The following is a 17,887-nucleotide window of genomic DNA, read 5'->3' on the forward strand; positions in this document are numbered from 1 at the left end:
TTAGAGGACTTGAATATAAAAGCAGGGATGTGCTGCTGAGGCTTTCTAAGGCTCTGGTCAGACCACATTTAGAATATTGTGAGCAATTTTGAGCCCCGTATCTCAGGAAGGATGTGCTGTCCCTGGAGAGGGTTTAGAGGAGGTTCACGAGAATGATCCCAGGAATGAAAGGCTTAACATATGAGGAACGCTTGAGGACTCTGGGTCTATACTCGATGGAGTTTAGAAGGATGAGGGGGGATCTGATTGAAACTTACAGAATACTGAAAGGCCTGGATAGAGTGGGCGTGGGGAAGATGTTTCCATTAGTAGGAGAGACTAGGACCCGAGGGCACAGCCTCAGAGTAAAGGGAAGACCTTTTAGAACAGAGATGAGGAGAAACGTCTTTAACCAGAGAGTGGTGAATCTATGGAATTCATTGCCACAGAAGGCTGTGGTGGCCAGGTCATTGAGTGTATTTAAGACCGAGATAAATAGGTTCTTGATTGGTAAGGGGATCAAAGGTTACGGGGAGAAGGCGGGAGAATAGGGTTGAGAAACTTATCAGCCATGATTGAATGGCGGAGCAGACTCGATGGGCCGAATGGCCTAATTTCTGCTCCTATGTCTTCTGGTTTAAACCGGCTCTTCATTGATCTGGGAGCTGCAGCCCCGCTCGATGCAAACTGGGGAGGGGGACCGGTCAGTTTATTTCCGGGGTTTGCGGTTTACACATGTTTCCGGAGCCTCTCGGTCCACGCGCCGGATCCATCGCTCCCTCCGCCCCGCCATCTCCACCTTTACCCATTGTGGACCCGTCTCCCCATCGCCATTACCCGCACTGCGCATGCTTCAGTCACAGCCTGGCCCCGCCCCTCCATTCACTCCGATTGGATGGAGGACCAGTCCCGCCCTCTCTTCCTATTGGTCCGGAGCTGCCGTCAATCACCCGGGTATTGTGACGGTTTCAAACGCTGAGAGCGGCCACAGACTCAGCCTGACTTGCTGATTCTTGGCAGCATTTTCTGTTTGGGAATTAGAGCTAGAGATGGATGGTCTGTTCCCCTCTGTCCGGGGGGATTCACACTCATTTCCCCAGTGCAGTGATTCTCACGTTTACTTTACATGAGAAAGTCCCCGGTTCAATCCCGGCTGGAAACTTTGTGTTTAACATTGTTACTGATGAGGAATTAACAGTGAGTCGAACAAGGGTGACAGTTACTGTTGTCTCATTCCAGAGAAAACTGATCCACTCTGACCCAAAAACAAAATACTGTAACACCCTAGGTGGAAATCCAACCTAGAACTAGGGGGTCACTGTTTAAAAATAAAGGGTGGCCCATTTAAGACAGAATTGAAGAGAATATTTTTCACTCAGAGGGTCATGAGTCTTTGGAATTGTCTTCCTCAAAAGGCGGTGGAGGCACAGTCTTTCAATATTTTTAAGGCAGAGCTCGGTAGATTCTTGATAAGCAAGGAGGTGAAAGGTTATCAGGGATAGGCAGGAATGTGGAGTTAAGGTTACAATTAAATCAGTTCAATTAGATCAGACTCGAGGGGCCGAGTGGCCTCGTCCTGCTCCTAATTCGTATATTTGTTTGACCTCAAAACAAAAAATATTGGAAACTCTGAGCAGGTCAAACAGCATCTACAGAGAGGGAAACAGAGTGAATGCTTCAGGTCAGGAACCTTTGATCCAAACTGGAAAAGAATTAGAGATTGAACAGTTTACCGGCAAGTACAAAGTTAGAGAAAAGAGTGGAGGAGGATGGTGGGGTCGAAGGATTTTCTTATGATGAGAGACAATAGTGGATTTAAAGGTGAGAGGGACAGTACGAAAAGAGAGAGAACCGTTAAGTATATTGTCTAAAATGTGGAAGTTGGATGGTCAGCAGTTTAGTGAGAATAGTGTCAAGGAAGCCGAAGGCACGTCTCAGAGACAAGATGAGCTGAAGGAGATAGAAGATAGGAGAGAAACTGGAGAAAGATGCAAGTGCAGAGCTTGGACAAGAAGGTGCTTCAGATACAGTTTGGCCAGGTGGGCTAGTGGAAGGGAGGGAAGAAGCAGAGGCAGCTGATAGGATTGTCTCAATTTTAGTGACAAAGAACCTTCATGAGCTTCTCATACTTGTTGTTTGAGGTGAGGAGGAGGATACGGGGAAAGGGAGAGCACTTCAAAAGAAACTAACTTCTGTTAGAGATATTAGAAGATTCACCACACTGTGCGTTCAGAACAAAGCTGATTTATTTGATTTTTATCCAAAATATTAACCATTATAACTGGGCTGGAGTTCATTAACATCAGCAGAAACAGACCCCAATGAACATGGTTCAGTCCTGGGCATGATTAACAGCAAAATAAAATCACTGTAATTATTTGTGAACTCGCTGGTGACTCATCAGGGTGGATGACCAAGTGAATCTCTTCCTACCCACGAAACAAGTGAATGGTCTCTCCACACTGTGAGCTCGTTGGTGTGTCTGCAGATGGGATGACCAAGTAAATCCCTTCCCACACTTGGAGCAGGTGAATGGCCTCTCTCCAGTGTGAATTCGCTGGTGTTCAGTGAGCTGAGCCGATTGCCTGAACCCAATCTCACAGTGAGAGCATCTGAATGGTCTCTCATCAGTGTGAATACATTGATGGGACATCAGATCCCCAGACCTTTTATAGCACTTCCCACAGTCTGGGCATTTAAAAGGTCTCTCATCAGTGTGGACTCGTTGATGGCGCATCAGTTCTCCAGAACTTTTAAAACATTTCCTGCAGTCTATGCATTTAAAAGGTCTCTTGTCAGTGTGAACTTGCTGGTGTGACAGCAGATTGGCTGATTGAGTGAATCCCATCCCACACTCGGAGCAGAGGAATGGTCTCTCCCCAGTGTGAATTCGCTGGTGTACAGTGAGTTCAGATGATCGCCTGAAACCACTTCCGCAGTGAGAGCAGCTGAACGGTCTCTCGTCAGTGTGAATATGTTGATGGGACATAAGTTTGGGACATAAGTTTATCTAAAGTTTGATAGCATTTCCCACAGTCCGGGCATTTAAAAGGTCTCTTGTCAGTGTGAACTCGCTGGTGTCTCATCAAGTTGGATGAACAAGTGAATCCCTTCCCACACTCGAAGCAGGTGAATGGTTTCTCCCCAGTGTGACCTCGCTCGTGTATCAGCAGGGTGGATGACTGAGCAAATCCCTTCCACACTTGGGGCAGATGAACGGCCTCTCCCCAGTGTGAACTCTTCGGTGTGTCAGCAGGTCAGATGAATTAATGAATCCCTTCCCACACTCGGAGCAGGTGAATGGTCTCTCTCCTGAGTGAACTCGCTGATGTTTCAGCAGGTGGTTTGACTTTGTGAATCCCTTCCCACACTTGGAGCAGATGAACGGCCTCTCCTCAGTGTGAACTCGCTGGTGTGTCAGCAGGTTGGTTGAATCAATGGTGAAGGCATTGCCCTGAGAAACGAGTCAGCAAATGGCTGTCAGTTATATTGTTTAGCTGAGAAAGGCACAATGTATGCTCAGCTGAACAAAATAAATGACAGCCATTGGCTGATTCATTCCTCAGATAATGCCTTGACCAATCAGGGACAAGCTGCCTGGTTTAAATTTCAAACAATGCTTGGCAGTTAACTGCCAGTCACCATCAATGGTGCATTCTCCATGGCAATGCTACTTGCCAACCAATCCGCACTCTCTTCACACACAGTAAAACTTGTTGTTATTGGTATTCTTTGGACAGATTTTTAATCAGTAAGGGGTATGGGGACAAGGCAAGAAAGTGGAGTTGAGGATTATCAAATGAGCCAAGATCTCATCATGGTGGAGCAGATTCGATGGGCCGAATGGCCTACTTCTGCTCCTATGTCTTATGGTCTTATTCTTGCGAAGTGTCCTGATGAGTGTAAGATGAAAAGCATAGACCAGTCTCTTTTTTCAGCAGTACTTATGTCCTGTTCTATCAAATGACTATTACAGGTGTTATTAACATCAGCAAAAACCAGAATTAATATGGTTCAATGTTGAATGAGACTAACAGCAGGCATAACAGCAGAATACAGCTCCTTTAGTGACTTGTGGACCCACTGGCATCTCAGCAGGGTGGATAACTGAGTAAATCCCATCCCACACTCAGAGCAGGTGAATGGCCTCCCCTAGTGTGAATTCACTGGTGTCTCAGCAGGGTCGATAACTGAGTGAATCCCCTCTTGCACTCAGAGCAGGTGAATAGCCTCTCCCCAGTGTGAACTGGCTGGTGTCTCAGGAGGTGGGATGATTCAGTGAATCCATCCCATTCCTAGTCATTTGCTAATTAGTTTAAATCTAAGCCCTCTGGTCATTGACATCTCTGTTAATGGAAGTAGGTCCTTCCTATCAACTCCATCTGGCCCCTCATAATTTTATACATCTCAGCTAAATCTCCGCTCAGCCTCCTCTGTTCCAAAGAAAACAACCCCAGCCAATGCAATCTTTCCTCACAGTTAAAATTCTCCAGCCCTGTCAACATCCTTGTAAATCTCCTCTGTACCCTCCCTGTTGTGAACACATCCTTCCTGTAATGCAGTGACCAGAACTTTAGTCAGTAATCTAGCTGTGGTCTAACTAGTGATTTATACAGCTTTGGTATAAACCCCCCTGAGTTTGGAATAAAAACAGAAAATGCTAGAAATACTCAGCAGCTCTGGCAACATCTGAGGAGAGAAAGGGGTTTCAGGTATGTGATCTTTCATCAACAGAAAATGCTGGAAATATTTCCTGCTCTTGTATTCTGTGTCTCAGTTAATAACAAAAAGTATCCTGTCTGCCTTTTTAAACACCTTATCTACCTCTCCTGGCACCTTCAGGGATCTGTGGACATGCACTCCAATGTCCCTCTGTTCCTCTACACTTCTCACCATCATACCAGTAATATTCTTTCCCTTTGCCTTGGTTTTCCTCCCCAAATGTATTTATTACCTCACACTTCTCCAGGCTGATCTCCATTTGCTACTTTTTTGCCCACCTGATCAGCCTATTGATATCTTTCTGCAGCCTATAGCTTTATTCCTCACTGTTAACCACAAAGCTGCCAATATCTTAATCATGGCCCCTATGTTAAAGTCTAATTCAGTGATTTATATCATAAAAGCATGGGATCCTGCAGTAAGCCATCCAGGGCTCCACTGGAAACAGCCTTCTTGTCCCAAAAACACCTCTCAACCATTCCCCTTTGTGATCGTCCAGCACATTGTTTAATACATACAAACATACGAATGTATGATCTAGGAGCAAGAGTAGGCCACTTGGCCCTTCAAGCCTGCTCCGCCATTCAATAAGATCTTGGCTGATCTGATTGTAACCTTTCACCTACCCCCAATAACCTTACACCTCTTTGTTAATCAAGAATCTATCTAGCTCTGCTATAAGTGTCTTCAAACCCTATTTGAACTAGAGTTTGGCCCCAGGAGCATGATATATAGAATGCATAGGATGCATCCTGGTTTTCCGACATGGAACCGGATGCGCAATTCACAGGACTTGGATGCCCTGCCATCCCTTTGTTTATCCAATTATTAATTCACTTAAACAAAATAAACTAATGATTAAAATAATTAAGGATTCATCAGCTACTCTCCAATCAGCTTCTTCCATTGTGTTGAAGTCAGCTTATTTTTATAGGAACTTAACAGAAATGTTTGAGTTGATTGGGATTATATTCGCTGGAGTTCAGAAGAATGAGGGGGGATCTCATAGAAACCTATAAAATTTTAACAGGACTAGACAGGGTCGATGCAGGATAAATGTTCCCAATGGTGGGTCAGTCCAGAACCAGGGGTCACAGTCTGAGCATACGGGGTAGACCATTTAGGACTGAGATGAGGAGAAATTTCTTCACCCAGAGAATGGTGAGCCTGTGGAATACGTTACCACAGAAAGTAGTTGAGACCAAACCATTGTATGTTTTCAAGAAGGAGTTAGATATACTCTTGGGGTGAAAGGGATCAAAGGGTATGGGGAGAAAGCAGGAGCAGGCTATTGAGTTGGATGATCAGTCATGATCATAATGAATGGCAGAGCAGGCTCGAAGGGCCGAATGGCCTACTCCTGCTCCTAGTTTCTATGTTTTTCTTAACTCCGAATACCTAAACACCTCAGAGTTTAATTTCCTGAAAAATTCAGACTTCTTCACGATTTCAATCCCTGGTTAGTTAGCTTTATCATTATCCCCTAGATTTGATTAATTACTGACTCTAATTATATGTTAAATTATCAATTTGTCTTTAGTTTTAGGCTGTGATTACTTTATAGTTGATCAATGCAGTGACCAGAGCTGTACTCAGTACTCTAGCTGCGCTCTAACTAGTGTTTTACACAATTCTAACACAATCTCCCTGCTCTTACATTCTAGTCCTCAGACAAGAATGTGTCCCAAATGCCTTTTTGACCACCTGATCTACCTGTCCAGCCACATTCAGGGATCTGTGGATCTGCACTCCAAGGTCTCTTTGTTCCACAAAACGGGATGATGCTGAGAAGTATATTGTTCATTCCCTTGTCTTGTTTACCCTCCCAAATTCATTATCTCACACTGCTCCAGATTGAATTCCATTTGCCATTTTTCTGCCCATCTGACCAGTCCTTTGATATCTTCCTGCAGTCCACAGCTTTCTTCCTCATTCTCAGCCACACCAGCAACTATTGTAACATCCGTAAACTTCTTAAATGTAGGGGCAATGAGTAAGTCCAAATCATTGTTATAAACCACAAACTGTGGAACCCCACTGGAAACAGGTGCCCAGACATGATTCAGTCCTGGATGTGATTAACAGCAGCAATAACAACAGAACCCAACCCCCGCTGTCGCATGTGAACTTGCTGGTGTCTCAGCAGGTTGTTTGACTGAGCGAACCCCTTCCCACACATCGAGCAGGTGAACGGCCTCTCCCCAGTGTGAACTCGCTGGTGTGTCAGCAGATTCCTTTTACTTTTAAATCTCTTCTCACAGTCAGAACACTTAAAAGGTCTCTGATCAGTGTGAACAAGTTGGTGTGTAGTGAGATGAGATGACTGAGTGAATCTCTTGCCGCACACAAGGCAGGTGTATGGTTTCTCCCCAGAATGAACTCGCTGGTGTATCAGAAGGTCAGATGAATCAATGAATTCCTGCCCACATTGACTGCAGGTGAATGGCCTCTCCCCAGTGTGAACTCGATTGTGTCTCACCAGGTGGGCTAACCGAGTGAATCCCTTCCCACAGATAGAGCAGGTGAATAACCTCTCCCCAGTGTGAGTGTGTTGGTGTTTCAGAAGATCCTTTTTGCTTTTAAATGTCTTCTCACAGTCAGAACAATGGAAAGGTCTCTGATCAGTGTGAACAAATTGGTGTGTCAGAAGGTGGGATGAACAAGTGAATCTCTTACTACACACGGAGCAGGTAAATGGCCTCTCCCCAGTGTGAGTGCGTTCGTGGTTCAGTAAATCCTTTTTGCTTTTAAAGCTCTTCTCACAGTCACAACATTCAAAAGGTCTCTTGTCAGTGTGAACAAGTTGGTGTGTCAGGAGGTGGGATGACTGAGTGAATCCCTTCCCACACACTGAGCAGGTGAATGGCCTCTCCCCAGTGTGAGTGTGTTGGTGTGTCAGTAGATCCTTTCTGCTTTTAAAGCTCTTCTCACAGTCAGAACATTTAAATGGTCTCTCATCAGAATGAGCACGATGGTGAGTCCGGAGGTTTGATAAAGCATTAAATCCCTTCCCACATTCAAGGCAGGTGAATGGCCTCTCACCAGTATGAACATGCTGGTGTGTGTAGAGGCTGGATGACTGAGTGAATCCCTTCCCACACACAGAGCAGGTGAACGGTCTCTCCCCAGTGTGACTGCGTCGATGAGTTTCCACTTCAGATGGGGAATTGAATCCCTTCCCACAGTCCCCACATTTCCACGGTTTCCCCGTGGAGCGGGTGTCCTTGTGCCTCTCCAGGTTGCGTGGTCAGTTGAACCCAGGCCACACACATACAATATGTGTACAGTCTCTCCCTCACTGTGATGTTTTTTCAGGCTGTGTAACTGGTTAACTCTTTCCACAGTCAATTCACTGCAACACTGTCACTCGGGTGTGTGTCTGTCTTCGTGCTTTTCCAGTCACATTGATGTTTGAAATCTTTTCTCACAGACAAACATTCCTCCTTCCACATTCAAAGGCCGATGATATTCAGGTCCTGGTGAAGCAAATGTCTCTGTCAGATCTTGATGTGATGTTTGGTTTGAATCTCCCATCTGCAAATCAAACCCTCTGAATGCCCTGTAAAAAGAGTTTAATTTGAAATACTCAAAATATGCAATAAACAAATAGGCCATTCTGTCCAACTATTCTGCTAGTTTTATGCTTCTCCTCCCATTCCATGCAAATTATCTCAGCCTTTCAGTTTATCTTTCTAATCCCTTTTCTCTCACATACTCATCTAGTTTCCTGTTGAAATTATCAGTTTTCTTCCCTCAATGGTTTCTGTGAGTTCCACATCCTCTCACCACTCTCTGAGTAAAGAAATTTCAAGTGGAAACATTGTCTCCATATCTACCCCGTCCAACCCGTTGATCATTGTGAAGACATCTATCAGCTCACTGCTCACGCTTCCTTTTTCTAAAGAAAAAAAGCCCCAATCCAAACTTTCCCAACACCTGTAATTTTTCTGTTTGTTTACAAAGCCCATCCCTGTCAGTCGAGGATAGAAATTGAAAAGAGACAGATATTTCTCTTGGTTTGAGTTTGCTGTGTGTAAATCCCCCCCTTCTAACCCCCTGTCAGTCCAGGATAGAAATTCACAACATTCTCTCCTCCTGCTCCGGGTTTGTCACCGGGACATTTCTTCTCGGGTCCACTCGGTGCAAACGGAGAGTCGGTTGCTTCTCATTCGGGCTTCACGGTTTACACAACATGTTTCCGGAGCCTCTCCGCCCACCCGCCGGATCCCTCGCTCCCTCCACCCCGCCATCCCCCCCTTTACCCATTGTGGATGCGGGAAACAAACATCCGTCCTGGTCATGAGTGACACTGCGCATGCTCCCAACACTGGGCGGCACAGCGCCTGCGCACTGCTCTCCTGTAGCGTTGATAGGGGACATTCTTCACCGCCGTGCATGCTGGGTAAAATCGCCGCCATAGCGAATCCCAATTGTAAACAGATTTATTTTTGTTTTCTCACTGGGGTCGGACGGCCAATAAATAAGATTAAATTCCTGCTGGGTTTTCTTTAATTAACCCATATTTGTCGATGTGAATATTAATTTTATCCCGAATCATTGTTTCTAGGAGTTTCCCCACCACTGAAGTTAAGCTGACTGGCCTGTAGTTACTGGGCTTATCTTTACCCCTTTTCAACAAAGTTGTAATGTTTGCATTTCTCCAGTCCTCTGGAACCACCTCTGAGTCTAAGTATGATTGGAAAATTATGGCCAGCGCCCACATTTTCCACTCTTACTTCCCTCATTATCCTTGGATGCAACTCATCCAGTCCTGGTGCTTTAGCAACTTTAAGCATAGACAGCCTACCTAATGTCTCCTTCTTACCAATTTAAAATACTTCTATTGTTTTAATTACCTCCTATTTCACCGTAGCCTGGCAGTATCTTCCTTGGTAAAGACAGATGCAAAGTATTCTTTCTCTCTGCAATATTATTCTCTCATTCATTCTCTCTCCAGTCATAATGTGCCCATTGCCCTTTGTTGTTTCATTGGCCTTTATTGCCTTTCATCAGCCTTATTTGGCCTTTAATGCAAGAGGATTGGAGTACAAGAATGAAGTTGTCTTGCTACAATTATACACGGCTTTGCTGAGGCCACAACTGCAACCCTGTGTGCAGTTCTGACTTCCACATTTAAGAAAGGTTGTACTTGCATTGGAGGTAGTAGAGTGAAGATTCACGACATTGGCCCCTGGGGTGAAATGGTTGTCCGATGGTGAGTGACTGAGTAAATTGGGTCTACAATCTCAGGAGTTTAAAAGGTGAGAGGTGATCTCATTGAAACATTTAAGATTCTAAGGAGCTTGACAAGGCAGACCTGGAGAGTTTGTCTCACCGGCTGAAGAATCAAAAACATGGGGCACAGTCTCAGAATAAGGATCTGATTATTTAGGACTGAGATGAGGAGAAATTTCTTCACTCATGCTGTTGTGAGGCTTTGGAATTCTGTACTCCAGAGGATTGTGGGTGGTCCATTGTTGAATACATTACAGGCTGAGACAGAAAAATATTTGGTCTCTCGGTGAATCAACATAAATGGGGAACAGGTGGAAAAGTGGAGTTGAAGCCAAAGATCAGCCATGATCATATTCAATGATGGAGCAGGCTCGAGGGGCTCTATGGACTATTCTGCTGCTATTTCTCATGAACTTATGTCCAGAAAATCATTTTAACTTGTGAAACTGATTCGATTTCTGATTCCCAGCTGTTTGTGTTTTAATCTTGTCCCATTGAGTGATTTCACTGTGACTGAATATGGTTTTACTGATCAATGGACATTTAGCTGTCAGTGACTGCACTGCAGAAACAATTCGTTTAACTGTTCTGCGTGGAAATGAGAAACTGAGCAGAAAATGTTTAACAGGTACACTTCTCTCAAATACTGAGACTAGAGAAGGGAAATATGTTGTTGACAGCAAGCAGTCTCAGGCACTCCATTTCTGATTAGTTGTTTTTATTTAATTGTAAGAAAATAGGGAAGTGTAACACAGAAATAAGAAGAGTTCATACACCACCGCCCCACACAGTTTACATCATTATTTTGATAAACGCTCCAAGATTTAGTCTTTTAAATTCTATTTGTCTTCAATACTCGGCTTTCCAAGAGCTTCTTTTAAACTCTTCAACTCATCTGTGATGGTCACTTTCTGTGCCAAACCGGCCTTTTTAGGAAATAAATTGATCATTACTTCTCTCTGCCAGCCTAACTTTCTCCCTTTTTATGTATGTCTTTCTCACTCTGCATCATTCTCCATCAATCCCACTCCCACAGTATTTGGAATATATATTGTTCTTCAATAGAAACAGGAGGAGGCCATTCAGCCATTGACGCTGCTCAGAATTCACTAAGAGAATTGTTGATCTGCCTATCAGCATCTTTCCCTTACCTCCATATTCCTCGCTCAACAAAAACGGAAAAAACTCAGGCAAGCAAACCCCCAGGAGGAAACTGGGCCGGGGTTGGGGGCGGGTGGCGTTGCGGGGGTGCTCAACTCCACTTGAGCATTCGTTTATTGAACCTAAGTCCAACACCTTAATCACTCAATGATCCTGCTGCATTGGAACCATTTTCTGACCGCTCATTGAACCAGACAGAACACATTCCAATTGTCTTGATGAGTTTCTTTTCCTCAAATGTTTCTCAGTTCTATTTTCATCAGAATGATGAATATTATTTCCAATTTGAAATGACTGACAAGTTCCTCTCTGCATTATAACTGAGAATGTGTCTATTTGCTCAGCATTAACTGCACCTGGTAATAGAGATGCTTTGGGACTATTTGAACTTGGTTTCAGCCCATGAACTCAATGGTTCACTGAGGGCTTGGTGATACACATGATACCGACATATTCACGGCGTGGGGAAGACTGTGAAGAGAATCTGTGTATCTATATATGTATCAATATTGCATAGACAAGGAGATAGAAAGGAGGGAAACTGAAATGAATGGGGTGTATGAAAGCAGACACAAAGACAGAAGAATGGATGTGCACTGTGTATAATGTACCTTTACTCTCCTGTGATTTCAGATATCCTGTAACATGATGGTTGTGAACTTGATGTTTTTTTTAATCATATTTTGCTTAAATTCAAACATCCACCTTCAAGTTTGACATGAGGAGAATCTTCTCTGTTGCAGAGAGCTAGCTGCCTTTCCAGAGATTCATCAGAGGTTTCAATGATGATGATGAAGGTGGTGATGGCGATCATTACTATCATTTTATGTCTATATAACCAAGAAACAGTGGAAAGTAGAGGGGATTCTCTTGTGACATTTAATGAGGAAAATAATGCCACACTAACTTGCATCTTTAAATTAAGAAATCGTAGACCTCATGTGTGCTGACATAGTCAGAAGGTCAGTAAACCTCCACAATGTCACAGAAGAAGGCCATTCCCCCTGTAAGCAGACTGACTGTAGCCCAGCTCGGGGTGTTTCCATTCACTGACATAAAGGGGTGAGAACATCCGAGACACGATTTCAGATTATTGAGGGAGGGGTTTAGAATGGATATCTTCAAATATCCAACTCCCCTTTTACAGAGTGGACACTGACAATGCGGCTCCTCAGCATCTGGGTTGTGAGGGGAGCATTTCTGACAGGTACTAATGGATTAAACAAATTTAATCCTTTAGTTAGTTTTATGAACATTATTCGAGCCAGGATTTTTAAAACCCACAGGACTGAGCTTTTCCTGTTCGAACATTTTCTTCAGATCTGAGCTTTGGAGATTCTGTCACTCAACCCGTCCCTGGTTTCAATAAATGAACCAGCAGAAGGGTTAGGACAGGTTAGATTAGAAGGAAAAGTGGTGACTTTACGCTGTCTCTATGAGAGGACATGGAGCATCAATTATTTATACTGGTCCCGGCAACACCCAGACACACAGCCCGAGTTTATTCGAATGAAATACACCAGCGGTTATGCAGATAAAACAGATTTTACAACAGCCCATTTCTCTTCAGAGCTCGAAATCGGGACTCAGTTCACCATGTTAACTATATGGGGGCTGCAACTGACAGACACTGCAGGGTATTACTGCTCCCCGAGGCTCACAGTGACAGAAACCTGCCTGATGGGCTTGTGGTCAAAGGTGTTTCTCTGCCTAAATTTATCCACGAGGAATAGGTCCAACTACTTGTAGCGTTCCTCAGCAGCGTAGCCAGACCCATCCTTCACAATACAGGGGACAGGTAGAACCTCAGCACATAGTGACACTTGGTGTTTGCGTACCGAGGGTCTATGCACAGCTTGATGCAGCCACATACAAAGGTTGTTCTGAATGATGACAATATTTACCTTCTCCCTAAGCTTCTGCTGGTTCATTTATTGAAACCAGGCATTCTCCTTGTTCTAACGGTGATAATCCCTGTCTTCCCAGTGATTCCCTGAAGTCAGCCCTTGAATTGTTTGTGCATTGTTTCATCATATTCCCACATTTCACTAACAAATGTTGAAATGTTTGCTCCACACCCACAGGATTTCATCTGTTTAAAGCCACAAACAGAAAGGTCCAGTTTTCTTCTGGAGTTTGAGACAAATCAGCTTTCAAAATAATGCAGGGTTTCAGCCAATGAGATAGATCAGGGCTCAGCACCGCCCCTCATTCACTCCGATTGGTTGGAGGACCAACCGCTCCCGCCCGGTCCTCCAGTCCCGCCCGGTCCTCGAGCCCCGCCCCTTCTTCCTTTTGCTGCCGTCAATCACTCTCTGGGCATTGTGATCCGGAGCATGCGCAGTGTGGGTGATGTCCATGGACAGATGCTTGTTTGTCTCATCTTCAGGCGGTGAAAGAAATGGCGGAGTGGAGGGAGAGATGAAGCCAGTGGGTCGACGGGGCGGGTTCGTAAGTACCCGATGCGGCTCTGAACCCAGAATAAGAGTTTACCGGTGCCGAGTTTGCATCTGTGGCGGGAAGGTTGTGGGATCACGGCTCCAACGAAAGGGTCTGGGTTAACGACCGCCATCTTTATTGGGGTCAATGTGCAGCAGGGCGCATGCGCTGTCATCCCTGTCCCTGGCAGCAGGAGGAGAGAATGTTGTGAATTTCTATCCTGGACTGACAGGGATGGATTTTGGAAACTCCTTTTACAGTGGGTTAGAAAAGATTTACACACAGCAAACTCAACACAAAGACCTGACTCGAGTCACTCGATTCATCAGGACCTGGATATTATTGGCCTTTGAGTGTAAGCATTGAGTTCTGTATCACCTTTCTTCCTTACATGTAGATTCTGCCCAAAATCTTAAATCTGCCGCTGCGATACTTTCATGATTAGCTAATATCTTGCCACAAACTTGTACAGTACACGTCTATGAAATCTCCCCTCAACCTCTTCTGCTTCAAGGAGAACAAACTCAGTTTCTCCAACCTAACATTGCAACTAAAATCCCTCATTTCTGGAACCATTCTGATAAACCTCCTCTGCATCCTCTCAAGGACCCTCACATCCCTCATAATGTGTGGTAATCACTGGTTTGCACAGACCCAGATGTTCTGTGTTCGTGGCTGTGATGTTATCACACACCGACAATTCCTCAGTGACATCACCCCCGCTCCCCGGGTATTTCCTCAACTGGGAGATTTTTCTCTGACTCCAGTGCTTCTGATATCTTTCCAACTGCAGGCTCCAGCAGGAGATTTTAATATTGAATACTGAAATTATTTCAGAGGTGAGTATTTTTGACCATTCATCTACAATTTAGAGCTTTTCTTGCTAAACTCAGTTATCTGTGACAGGTTCTATGGCTCTGGGATTCCTTTATTGTGGATCTGAATTCATGCCCATCCATTGCTCTGTTTCTGCCCTCCCTATTCACCTCTCTTTCATTATCTAACTTTCTCTGTCTCTAATAATGGGTGTATTTTAACTCTGTTTAACATTTACTGTTACTTCTGCTGACCATGTCTAAATGAGGCTCCCACAGCTGCCCATCCCCTGACCATGGGCTGCTGGCTTCCCAGCTTTATCTTCCCACAGTATCTTTCATAGTCAGGAATTATTTTTAGCGCTATAGTCAATTTCTCTTCAGTTTCTGAGTTATAATGACCATCAAATTCTGCACTATTTTCTTCCCCATAATTCATTCTGCACACACTGAAACATTAACTCTGTTTCTCTCTACACAGATAATGCCTGACCTGCTGAATATTTCCAGCATTAGCTCATTTATTTCAGATTTTCAGCATCTGCAGTATTTTGCTTTTGTTTTATTGCAGATGTTCCTCACAGAACTGAGTCTGGAAACGGAGATGGACCAATTAAGAGCTATTTGTGTCGGAGTGGGTGTTGGCTGCAGAGATTGGTCCCTGGCCTCCTGTGTTGGTCCTTTGTCACTGAATCATAGAGTCATTGACTGATTACAATACAGAAGGAGGCCTTTAGCCCATTGAGCTCGTGCTGGTTCTCTGCAAGGACAAATCAGTTAGTCCCACTCCCCTGCTCTTTCCTCGTAGCCCAGCATTTTCTTTCTCTTCAGGTGCTTGTCCAATTCCCCTTCCTTTGTTGAGTCAGTTTGAGATGGCGGGGAACTTGGAGTTGATTGTGTTCACATACACTTGTTACCTTCTAGGCGGTGGAGCTTAAGGGTTTGGGCGGTTCTGTCAAAGATATGGCTGAGTTGTAAATATATAAAATCCCTCTCCTTTACCTCCTGCATCTCCCACTTCTCTGTCCCTTGCTCCATCCTTCTCCTCCCTTAGAGCCCAAAGCCTTGTGTAGGCCTGGACTGGGTGGCAGGTTCTCTTCCCTTAAGGACATTAGTGAACCAGTTGGGTTTTTATGACAATCCAGTCACTTCCGAAGTCACTTTTCCCAGTGCCGGCCCCACAAATGACCAGATTCATTCAGCTCAATTTCACAACCTGCCTTAGTGTTTTTGTGGGTTCTTTCTCACTCCCTTTTTTCTGTTTTAAATCAATTTCACAGAGTGTTCAAAGGGAAGGATTTGCAGATGGGAAACTGGAAACCAAACATCACTTCAGGATCTGGCAGAATTACCAAATTTATCGTAACCTGAATATCATCTGAATTTGAACATGGAAGGAAAAAGCACGGTTCACAGTGGGGAGAAACTGTACACGTGTTCTGTGTGTGGACGAGGCTTCAACCAATCATCTGGCCTGTCAAAACATAAATGCCATCACAACAGGGAGAAACCGTGGAAATGCGGTGACTGTGGGAAGGGGTTTGATTACCCATCAGAGCTGGAAATTCATCGACGCAGTCACACTGGGGAGAGGCCATTCACCTGCTCCCACTGTGGGAAAGGATTTGGTAAGTCATCCACCCTGCTGACACACCAGCGCACTCACACTGGTGAGAGGCCCTTCACCTGCTCCGATTGTGGGAAGGAATTCACGCAGTCATCCAACCTACTGACACATCAGCGAGTTCACACTGGGGAGAGGCCATTCATCTGTTCTGAGTGTGGGAAGGGGTTCATTTTTTCAGCCAACCTGCTGACACACCAGCGAGTTCACACTGACGAGAGACCTTTCACATGTCCAGACTGCGGGAAGTGCTATAAAACTCCCCAGGAACTGATGTACCATCAACGTGTTCACACTGACGAGAGACCATTCAGGTGCTCTCACTGCGGGACTGGGTTCAGGCGATCATCTCATCTCACTGCACACCAGCGCACTCACAGCGGAGAGAAACTGTTCGCCTGCTCCGAGTGTGGGGTGGGATTCACTCAGTCATCCACCCTGCTAAGACACCAGCGAGTTCACACTGGGGAGAGGCCATTCACCTGCTCTGAGTGTGGGAAGAGATTCACTCAGTCATCCACCCTGCTTAGACACCGGCAAGTTCACAAGAAATGGCAATGATTGAATTCTGCTGTGAATCACATCCAGGACTGAACCATGTTCATTGGGGACAGTTATTGCTGATGTTCATAAACTCCAGCCCAGTTATAAGGGAGAATATTCTGGATATAAATCAAATAAATCAGCTTTGTGTTAAACATACATTGTGTCGAGTCTTTTTAATGTCTGTAACACAAGTTCATTCCTTTTGAAGTGCTCTCCCTCTTCCCTCCAACAAGTGTGAGGCGCTCATGGAGCTTCTTTGTCACTAAGATTGAGAGAATCCGATCAGCTGCCTCTGCTGCTTCCCTCCCTTCCACTTGTCCATTGGGCCAAACTGCCTCTAAAGACCCTTTTTTTCCAAGTTCTGTACTCTCATATTTCTCCAGTTTCTCTCCTATCTCCCTATCAGAGCTCATTTTGTCCATTTAGGGAAGGCAATAGCGTAGTGGTGTTGTCGCTGGACGAGTAATGCAGGGACCTGGGTTCAAATCCCACCACGGCAGAGGGTGAAATTTGAATTCAATAAAAATCTGGAATTAAAAGTTGAATGATGACCGTGAAACCATTGTCGATTGTTGGAAAAACCCATCTGGTTCAGTAATGCCCTTTAGGGAAGGAAATCTGTTATCCTTACTTGGTCTCTCCTCCAGACTCGCAGCAATGTGGTTGGCTTTTAAGTGGCCTCGCAAGCCACTCAGTTATCACCACCTCAAGGGCAACTAGGGATGGGCAATAAATGCGAGGACAGAATATATCTGCACTTGGAGCGACACAGATTAATCAGGGATATTCGGATTTGTTAAGGGAAGGTCGTGTTTGACAAATTTGATCGAATTTTTTGAGGAGGTAACCAGGAATGTTGATGAGGTTAATGCATTTGATGTGGTCTACATGGACTTTAACAAGGCTTTTGATAAAGTCCCTCATGGCAGACTGATCAAGAAAGTAAGAGACCATGGGATCCAATGCAAATTGGCATGTTAGATCCAAAATTGGCTGAGAGGCAGGAAGCAGAGAGTGATGATAGAGGGATGTTTCTGTGACTGGAAGTCTGTTTCCAGTAGGTTTCTGCAGGACTCGGTGCTGGGGCCCTTGCTGTTTGTGGTGTACATAAATGATTTGGACTTAAATGTAGGGAGTATGATCAAGAAGTTTGCGGATGATATGAAAATTGGTAGGGCGGTAAATAGTGAGAAGGATAGCCGTAAACTGCAGGAGGACATCATTAGACTCGTCAGGTGGGCAGAGCAGTGGCAAATGGAATTCAATAACCAGGGAAGTGCTATAAAACTCCCCAGGAACTGATGTACCATGATGTACGGTAAGAGGTAGAAGGCTAAGAGGGGAATGAAGGAGAAATTTTTTCACC

At 44.7% G+C, this 17,887-nt stretch overlaps 1 protein-coding gene across 1 annotated transcript in view; it reads right to left on the reverse strand.

Annotated features, from left to right (window-relative positions):
* LOC144698179 (uncharacterized) overlaps window positions 1-17,887 on the reverse strand; it is a 96,408-nt gene that overhangs the window by 22,396 nt on the left and 56,125 nt on the right. The window lies entirely within an intron of this gene.

The sequence above is a fragment of the Cetorhinus maximus genome, chromosome 23 (genome assembly GCF_964194155.1).
Source record: "Cetorhinus maximus chromosome 23, sCetMax3.hap1.1, whole genome shotgun sequence".
NCBI lineage: Eukaryota > Metazoa > Chordata > Chondrichthyes > Lamniformes > Cetorhinidae > Cetorhinus > Cetorhinus maximus.